The following is a 10,671-nucleotide window of genomic DNA, read 5'->3' on the forward strand; positions in this document are numbered from 1 at the left end:
GCAGTCAGCAGATCACGATATTCTAATGATCTCTCATACCTTAACTCCTGCTTGACACTACTCTACATATCTGTAAACTGTAGCAATTATTCAAACCACACACGGCAATAATAAAGCAAAAGCACAAATGAGCAACACAGTAACGCTAAAGCAGCAATTAGGCCTAATGGGAACACTTATATTTCAGGAGACTATAGGATCATTCCTTTGAGTAGAACATGTGAGATGAGAAAGATTAACAGTCTGTCTTCTCATTCCTTTCTATTGCTTAGCATAACCTAGGCCTGATGTCTTATCCACAAAAGCACCCCCCTCTCTCTCTCTCTCTCTGTTTCTTTCTCTCTGTTTCTCTCCCTCCCTCCCTCCCTCCCTCCCTCCCTCCCTCCCTCCCTCCCTCCCTCCCTCCCTCCCTCTCTCGTTTACTCCTCTCTCTCTCTCTCTCTCTCTCTCTCTCTCTCTCTCTCTCTCTCTCTCTCTCTCTCTGTCTCTCTCTCTGTCTCACTCTCTCACTCTCACTCTCTCTCTCTGTCTCTCTCTCTCTCTCTCTCTCTCTCTGCCTGTCTGTCTCTTTTCTCTCTCTCTCTCTCTCTCTCTCTCTCTGTGTCTCTCTCTGTCTCTCTCTCACTCTCTCTCTCTGTCTCTCTCTCACTCTTTCTCTCTCTCTCTCTCTCTCTCTCTCTCTCTCTCTCTCTGTCTCTCTCTCTGTCTCACTCTCTCTCTCTCTCTCTCTCTCTCTCTCTCTCTCTCTCTCTCTCTCTCTCTCTCTCTGCCTGTCTGTCTCTTTCTCTCTCTCTCTCTCTCTCTCTCTCTCTCTCTCTCTCTCTCTCTGTCTCTCTCTTTGTCTCTCTCCCACTCTCTCTCTCTGTCTCTCTCTCTGCCTGTCTGTCTCTTTCTCTCTCTCTCTCTCTCTCTCTCTCTCTCTCTCTCTGTCTCTCTCTTTGTCTCTCTCCCACTCTCTCTCTCTCTGTCTCTCTCTCTCTCTCTCTCTCTCTCTCTCTCTCTCTCTCTCTCTGTCTGTCTCTTCTTTACCTTTCTTCAAGATAAACTAGTGTGCTATTTTAAACAAAATGAGAAATATGTATTTAGGCATGTACAGTGTTGTTTTAAAAGGCTGGAGCAGGAACTCCACATCACCCAGAGAGGATGATCCAAAACTCCGTTGTCAGTAAACCATTTTTAAATATTCATGTTCCATGGATATATTAGAGCACAATGGCCCCAGATCTCTCTCCGTTTACAGCCAAGCCACAGCTGTTCTCTGTGTTACCATCCGTGTATCTGTTAGCACACACACACACACACACACACACACACACACACACACACACACACACACACACACACACACACACACACACACACACACACACACACACACACACACACACACACACACACACACACACACACACACACACAGATGCATGTCTTAAAAGACATTTTGTCATTATACAATATTGATATGGAGTGTCTTTGATGAACGTTAATCACTTGTGGCCTATGTGTTACTATTCCTCAGTGACTGTAAAGCAAAACAAGTCTCGATCACTCAAAAGCAGTCATGATGCAGTTTGTATTAACTCATACCCTAGCCAGGGCCCCTCTGGCCAAAGTGCACAGCATGTAGATATACTATCTGAAATGGCACCCTATTCCCTACACAGAGCGTTACTTTTTGTTTTACCAGGGCCCACAGTGCAACCAGTGCCATCTGTGCAACCTGAGCTACTGTATAAGTACAAGAGGAACTGCATGTGTAACAACTCACAGATGGAAGGGACTGACTGACTGTGCAATATAAATTATTTTATTTCAGGAATCTGTAAGCTATGTATTTTGATGGATCTGTTGCTTGACTGTGGTAGCGGATAATGCCAGTGTCTCTTCAACACTGAACATGTGTCTCTTTACTGCCCCCTTGAGGAGGAAATGAACAGTACATAGTAGAGGAGATGATTATGGAGCTGGAGAGCTCGCACCCTTCAACACTGTGAGTAAACAACAAACACGGGGATTTAATAGACTTTTTAAGCAGCAACGTTTTTTATGGCAGCATTTCAAAAGCGAACACGTTGAGAAGTGAGAGATGACACGAGAAGGAAAGTGAAGACACTGATGTATTTGACTGATGAGGTTTAAATAGGCTATATCACTCGCATGATCTGAATATGTCTTCTCATCTTCACTCTCCATGATAATGGGATAAAGTGACAGACAGACAAGTCTGCTAAATGACTCAAATGTAAATGTAAATGTTCTTCTGTCAATTCTGGTCCGACTTCAAAGTAGTAATGGAGAAGTTATATTGTAACGCTTAAATTTGTATTCCAAATGTGGTAGTGACCGACAGTGACAGAACAATTCTGATTTGACTTCAACGTTCTGTTCCAAATGACAGTTGAATGAGATGTTTATTTCTGTGTTGCATCTAGGAACCCATGTCTCTCATTCTCACTCCGGACGAGTCTCTCAATTTGCACTACAACTACGTTTTCATTTATTCTGTGGTGTCGTTTTGTAGGGTTATAAACAAGTGACTCTTTCTTGTGTCATTTCATCTCTTTCCCAGTCGTGGTGCAAGACTACGTCCGTGCGGCTTTCTGGTTGCTTGTTGCGAGTTGCAATTATGTGATCAACATTGAAAGTGGCAGTTGAATTTCACCCAGCTGCAGCTGTGCTCTGTAGCACTTAGTTCGGCAAATCCCACTGTGTTCTGGTCCCTCTCCTCTCCTCACCACACTACACACTGTGTTCTGGTCCCTCTCCTCACCACACTACACACTGTGTTCCAGTCCCTCTCCTCACCATACGACACACTGTGTTCCAGTCCCTCTCCTCACCATACGACACACTGTGTTCCAGTCCCTCTCCTCACCATACGACACACTGTGTTCCAGTCCCTCTCCTCACCACACTACACACTGTGTTCCAGTCCCTCTCCTCACCATACGACACACTGTGTTCTGGTCCCTCTCCTCACCATACGACACACTGTGTTCCAGTCCCTCTCCTCACCATACGACACACTGTGTTCCAGTCCCTCTCCTCACCACACGACACACTGTGTTCCAGTCCCTCTCCTCACCATACGACACACTGTGTTCCAGTCCCTCTCCTCACCATACGACACACTGTGTTCCAGTCCCTCTCCTCACCATACGACACACTGTGTTCCAGTCCCTCTCCTCACCATACGACACACTGTGTTCCAGTCCCTCTCCTCACCATACGACACACTGTGTTCAGTCCCTCTCCTCACCATACGACACACTGTGTTCCAGTCCCTCTCCTCACCATACGACACACTGTGTTCCAGTCCCTCTCCTCACCATACGACACACTGTGTTCCAGTCCCTCTCCTCACCATACGACACACTGTGTTCCAGTCCCTCTCCTCACCATACGACACACTGTGTTCCAGTCCCTCTCCTCACCATACGACACACTGTGTTCCAGTCCCTCTCCTCACCACACTACACACTGTGTTCCAGTCCCTCTCCTCACCATACGACACACTGTGTTCCAGTCCCTCTCCTCACCATACGACACACTGTGTTCCAGTCCCTCTCCTCACCATACGACACACTGTGTTCCGGTCCCTCTCCTCACCACTACACACTGTGTTCTGGTCCCTCTCCTCACCATACGACACACTGTGTTCTGGTCCCTCTCCTCACCACACTACACACTGTGTTCCAGTCCCTCTCCTCACCATACGACACACTGTGTTCCGGTCCCTCTCCTCACCATACGACACACTGTGTTCTGGTCCCTCTCCTCACCACACTACACACTGTGTTCTGTCCCTCTCCTTACACACTGTGTTCCAGTCCTCTCCTCACCATTTGACACACTGTGTTCCAGTCCCTCTCCTCACCATACGACACACTGTGTTCCAGTCCCTCTCCTCACCATACGACACACTGTGTTCCAGTCCCTCTCCTCACCATTTGACACACTGTGTTCCAGTCCCCTCCTCACCATACGACACACTGTGTTCCAGTCCCTCTCCTCACCATACGACACACTGTGTTCCAGTCCCTCTCCTCACCATATGACACACTGTGTTCCAGTCCTCTCCTCACCATACGACACACTGTGTTCCAGTCCCTCTCCCTCCATACGACACACTGTGTTCCAGTCCCTCTCCTCACCATACGACACACTGTGTTCCAGTCCCTCTCCTCACCATATGACACACTGTGTTCCAGTCTCTCACCTCACCATACGACACACTGTGTTCCAGTCCCTCTCCTCACCATACGACACACTGTGTTCCAGTCCCTCTCACCCTACACACTGTGTTCTGGTCCCTCTCCCACCATACGACACACTGTGTTCCAGTCCCTCTCCTCACCATTTGACACACTGTGTTCCAGTCCCTCTCCTCACCATACGACACACTGTGTTCCAGTCCCTCCTCCTCACCATACGACACACTGTGTTCCAGTCCCTCTCCTCACCATACGACACACTCTGTTCCAGTCCCTCTCCTCACCATACGACACACTGTGTTCCAGTCCCTCTCCTCACCATACTACACACTGTGTTCCAGTCCCTCTCCTCACCATACGACACACTGTGTTCCGCTCCCTCTCCTCACCATACGACACACTGTGTTCCAGTCCCTCTCCTCACCATACGACACACTGTGTTCCAGTCCCTCTCCTCACCACACTACACACTGTGTTCCAGTCCCTCTCCTCACCATACGACACACTGTGTTCCGGTCCCTCTCCTCACCATACTACACACTGTGTTCCAGTCCCTCTCCTCACCATTCGACACACTGTGTTCCAGTCCCTCTCCTCTCCATACGACACACTGTGTTCCAGTCCCTCTCCTCACCATTCGACACACTGTGTTCCAGTCCCTCTCCTCACCATATGACACACTGTGTTCCAGTCCCTCTCCTCACCACACTACACACTGTGTTCCAGTCCCTCTCCTCACCACACACACACTGTGATCCAGTCCCTCTCCTCACCACACACTGTGTTCCAGTCCCTCTCCTCACCATTCGACACACTGTGTTCCAGTCCCTCTCCTCACCATACGACACACTGTGTTCCTGGTCCCTCTCTCACCATACGACACACTGTGTTCCAGTCCCTCTCCTCACCATTTGACACAATGTGTTCCAGTCCCTCTCCTCACCATACGACACACTGTGTTCCAGTCCCTCTCCTCACCATACGACACACTGTGTTCCAGTCCCTCTCCTCACCATTTGACACACTGTGTTCCAGTCCCTCTCCTCACCATACGACACACTGTGTTCCAGTCCCTCTCCTCACCATACGACACACTGTGTTCCAGTCCTGGTCCTCTCCTCACCATACTACACACTGTGTTCCAGTCCCTCTCCTCACCATATGACACACTGTGTTCCAGTCCTCTCCTGACCATACGACACACTGTGTTCCAGTCCCTCTCCTCTCCATACGACACACTGTGTTCCAGTCCTCTCCTCACCATACGACACACTGTGTTCCAGTCCCTCTCCTCACCATATGACACACTGTGTTCCAGTCCTCTCCTCACCATACGACACACTGTGTTCCAGTCCCCTCCTCACCATACGACACACTGTGTTCACTCACACTCACCATACACACTGTGTTCTGGTCCCTCTCCTCACCATACGACACACTGTGTTCCAGTCCCTCTCCTCACCATTTGACACACTGTGTTCCAGTCCCTCTCCTCACCATACGACACACTGTGTTCCAGTCCCTCTCCTCACCATACGACACACTGTGTTCCAGTCCCACTCTGTTCCAGTCCCTCTCCTCACCATACGACACACTGTGTTCCAGTCCTCTCCTCACCATACTACACACTGTGTTCCAGTCCCTCTCCTCACCATACGACACACTGTGCTCCCTCTCCTCACCATACGACACACTGTGTTCCAGTCCCTCCTCACCATACGACACACCAGTGTACACACTGTGTTCCAGTCCCTCTCCTCACCATACGACACACTGTGTTCCGGTCCCTCTCCTCACCATACTACACACTGTGTTCCAGTCCCTCTCCTCACCATTCGACACACTGTGTTCCAGTCCTCTCCTCTCCATACGACACACTGTGTTCCAGTCCCTCTCCTCACCATTCGACACACTGTGTTCCAGTCCCTCTCCTCACCATATGACACACTGTGTTCCAGTCCCTCTCCTCACCACACTACACACTGTGTTCCAGTCCTCTCCTCACACACTACACACTGTGATCCAGTCCCTCTCCTCACCATTGACACACTGTGTTCCAGTCCCTCTCCTCACCATACGACACACTGTGTTCCAGTCCTCTCCTCACCATACGACACACTGTGTTCCAGTCCCTCTTCTCACCATACGACACACTGTGTTCCAGTCCCTCTCCTCACCATACGACACACTGTGTTCCAGTCCCTCTCCTCACCATACGACACACTGTGTTCCAGTCCCTCTCCTCACCATACGACACACTGTGTTCCAGTCCCTCTCCTCACCATACGACACACTGTGTTCCAGTCCCTCTCCTCACCATACGACACACTGTGTTCCAGTCCCTCTCCTCACCATACGACACACTGTGTTCCAGTCCCTCTCCTCACCCACTACACACTGTGTTACTCTCCTCACCATACGACACACTGTGTTCCAGTCCCTCTCCTCACCATACGACACACTGTGTTCCAGTCCCTCTCCTCACCATACGACACACTGTGTTCCGGTCCCTCTCCTCACCACACTACACACTGTGTTCTGGTCCCTCTCCTCACCATACGACACACTGTGTTCTGGTCCCTCTCCTCACCACACTACACACTGTGTTCCAGTCCCTCTCCTCACCATACGACACACTGTGTTCCGGTCCCTCTCCTCACCATACGACACACTGTGTTCTGGTCCCTCTCCTCACCATACGACACACTGTGTTCCAGTCCCTCTCCTCACCATACGACACACTGTGTTCCGGTCCCTCTCCTCACCACACTACACACTGTGTTCTGGTCCCTCTCCTCACCATACGACACACTGTGTTCTGGTCCCTCTCCTCACCACACTACACACTGTGTTCCAGTCCCTCTCCTCACCATACGACACACTGTGTTCCAGTCCCTCTCCTCACCATACGACACACTGTGTTCTGGTCCCTCTCCTCACCACACTACACACTGTGTTCTGGTCCCTCTCCTCACCACAATACACACTGTGTTCCAGTCCCTCTCCTCACCATTTGACACACTGTGTTCCAGTCCCTCTCCTCACCATACGACACACTGTGTTCCAGTCCCTCTCCTCACCATACGACACACTGTGTTCCAGTCCCTCTCCTCACCATTTGACACACTGTGTTCCAGTCCCTCTCCTCACCATACGACACACTGTGTTCCAGTCCCTCTCCTCACCATACGACACACTGTGTTCCAGTCCCTCTCCTCTCCTCACCATACTACACACTGTGTTCCAGTCCCTCTCCTCACCATATGACACACTGTGTTCCAGTCTCTCTCCTGACCATACGACACACTGTGTTCCAGTCCCTCTCCTCTCCATACGACACACTGTGTTCCAGTCCCTCTCCTCACCATACGACACACTGTGTTCCAGTCCCTCTCCTCACCATATGACACACTGTGTTCCAGTCTCTCACCTCACCATACGACACACTGTGTTCCAGTCCCTCTCCTCACCATACGACACACTGTGTTCCAGTCCCTCTCCTCACCTCACCATACTACACACTGTGTTCTGGTCCCTCTCCTCACCATACGACACACTGTGTTCCAGTCCCTCTCCTCACCATTTGACACACTGTGTTCCAGTCCCTCTCCTCACCATACGACACACTGTGTTCCAGTCCCTCTCCTCACCTCACCATACGACACACTGTGTTCCAGTCCCTCTCCTCACCATACGACACACTCTGTTCCAGTCCCTCTCCTCACCATACGACACACTGTGTTCCAGTCCCTCTCCTCACCATACTACACACTGTGTTCCAGTCCCTCTCCTCACCATACGACACACTGTGTTCCGCTCCCTCTCCTCACCATACGACACACTGTGTTCCAGTCCCTCTCCTCACCATACGACACACTGTGTTCCAGTCCCTCTCCTCACCACACTACACACTGTGTTCCAGTCCTTCTCCTCACCATACGACACACTGTGTTCCGGTCCCTCTCCTCACCATACTACACACTGTGTTCCAGTCCCTCTCTTCACCATTCGACACACTGTGTTCCAGTCCCTCTCCTCTCCATACGACACACTGTGTTCCAGTCCCTCTCCTCACCATTCGACACACTGTGTTCCAGTCCCTCTCCTCACCATATGACACACTGTGTTCCAGTCCCTCTCCTCACCACACTACACACTGTGTTCCAGTCCCTCTCCTCACCACACTACACACTGTGATCCAGTCCCTCTCCTCACCATTCGACACACTGTGTTCCAGTCCCTCTCCTCACCATTCGACACACTGTGTTCCAGTCCCTCTCCTCACCATACGACACACTGTGTTCCAGTCCCTCTCCTCACCATACGACACACTGTGTTCCAGTCCCTCTCCTCACCATACGACACACTGTGTTCCAGTCCCTCTCCTCACCACACTACACACTGTGATCCAGTCCCTCTCCTCACCATTCGACACACTGTGTTCCAGTCCCTCTCCTCACCATTCGACACACTGTGTTCCAGTCCCTCTCCTCACCATACGACACACTGTGTTCCAGTCCCTCTCCTCACCATACGACACACTGTGTTCCAGTCCCTCTCCTCACCATATGACACACTGTGTTCCAGTCCCTCTCCTCACCACAAATGCTATATGATGTCTACATTTAGCCTCCTTCCATCCCAAACTGTTTCGACACAAAATAGAAGTTGAACACTGGTCTCGTACCACTCAAGTTAATTTACTCTCCATCATAGGTCCTTATGATAACAGACTGTATTGTTCATTTACCCTCCATCATAGGTTCTTATGATAACAGACTGTATTGTTGGGCCATGTAATAGCTGTTACCTGTTTACTGTGTTTGCTTAGAAACAGGAGCAGTCAGTGTTCAGGATTTGTGGTTGGTTGTGTGTAGACTACCAGTACAGTGAGTGTTCAGAGTGCCTTGGTTGTGTGTAGACTACCAGTACAGTCAGTGTTCAGAGTGCCTTGGTTGTGTGTAGACTACCAGTACAGTCAGTGTTCAGAGTGCCTTGGTTGTGTGTAGACTACCAGTACAGTCAGTGTTCAGAGTGCCTTGGTTGTGTGTAGACTACCAGTACAGTCAGTGTTCAGAGTGCCTTGGTTGTGTGTAGACTACCAGTACAGTGAGTGTTCAGAGTGCCTTGGTTGTGTGTAGACTACCAGTACAGTCAGTGTTCAGAGAGCCTTGGTTTTATGTAGACTACCGATACAGTCAGTGTAGTCTAGAGGAGTCAACAAAACCATAGCAGGCAGGTAGCAGCAGTAAATCACAGAGACAGGACAGACCAACCTGGCACATCACTAATTACATCAACACTATCTCAGCAGACATCCTATACAACACAGAACACGGACACACACGCACGCACGCACGCACGCACGCACGCACGCACGCACGCACGCACGCACGCACGCACGCACGCACGCACACACACACACACACACACACACACACACACACACACAGACACACAGACACACACACGGGGTGAGGCTCTTTTCTGGGTTGTGTGTAAAATGTTGTTCTTCACTCTATCCAAGATTGTGTTTTCCAATATCATAATTTGATTAGGGATGCCTTCATCATTTGTCCTACTATCAGAATTTGATTATTGCCTAGACACACACACTCACACACACACACAAACACCTGGGAACCATGTCTCTATCCTACAACAGGGAGGATCAATTGAATTACCCCCTTGCTGGCTTTACCCTTGTACAATATTTGAAATTGCTGTTCAAATTCTGTACAAAACACACATACAGAGCAACAGCGTGCACGGGAGATAGAGGCCTGGAGAGAAAGAAGAGAAAGAGAAGAGAGAGAGAGAGGGGAGGAGAAGAGAGAGAGGAGAGAGAAGAAAGAGAGAGAGGAGAGGAGAAGAGAGAGAGGAGAGAGAAGAGGAGAAGAGAGAGAGGGAGAGAGAAGAGAGAGAGAGGGGAGGAGAAAGAGAGACAGAGAAGTGAAAGAGAGGAGAGAGAGAGAGAGAGGAGAGAGGAGAGGAGAGAGAGAGAAGAGAGAGAGAAGAGAGAGATAGAGGAGAGAGAGGAGATGAGAAATAGAGGAGAGGAGAGAGACAGAGAAGAGAGAGAGAGGAGAGAGGGGAAAGAGGAGAGGAGAAATAGAGGAGAGGAGAGAGAATAGAGAAAAGAGAGGAGAGACAGAGAGAAGGATTGAGGCCCTGCAATGCCAAGAGCTGAGCAAAGAAAAGAGTCCCCTCATCCAGCTGGTCCTGGGGCTGGGGTTCACAAACCTGTTCTACTAACATACTGAAGCCTCAGGACCAGAACATCCAATCAATCAGAATAAAACAAATTACAACACAATCAAAACACAACTACATTGATTATTGGGAAACACAAACACAAACACAAAGCAAAATGCAGTGCTATCTGGCCCTAAATCGACAGTACACTGTGGCTAAATATTTGACCATGGTTCTGATCAAAACCTTAGAAAAACATTGA

This window comes from Oncorhynchus nerka, linkage group LG15 (genome assembly GCF_034236695.1).
Source record: "Oncorhynchus nerka isolate Pitt River linkage group LG15, Oner_Uvic_2.0, whole genome shotgun sequence".
Classification (NCBI taxonomy): Eukaryota; Metazoa; Chordata; class Actinopteri; order Salmoniformes; family Salmonidae; genus Oncorhynchus; species Oncorhynchus nerka.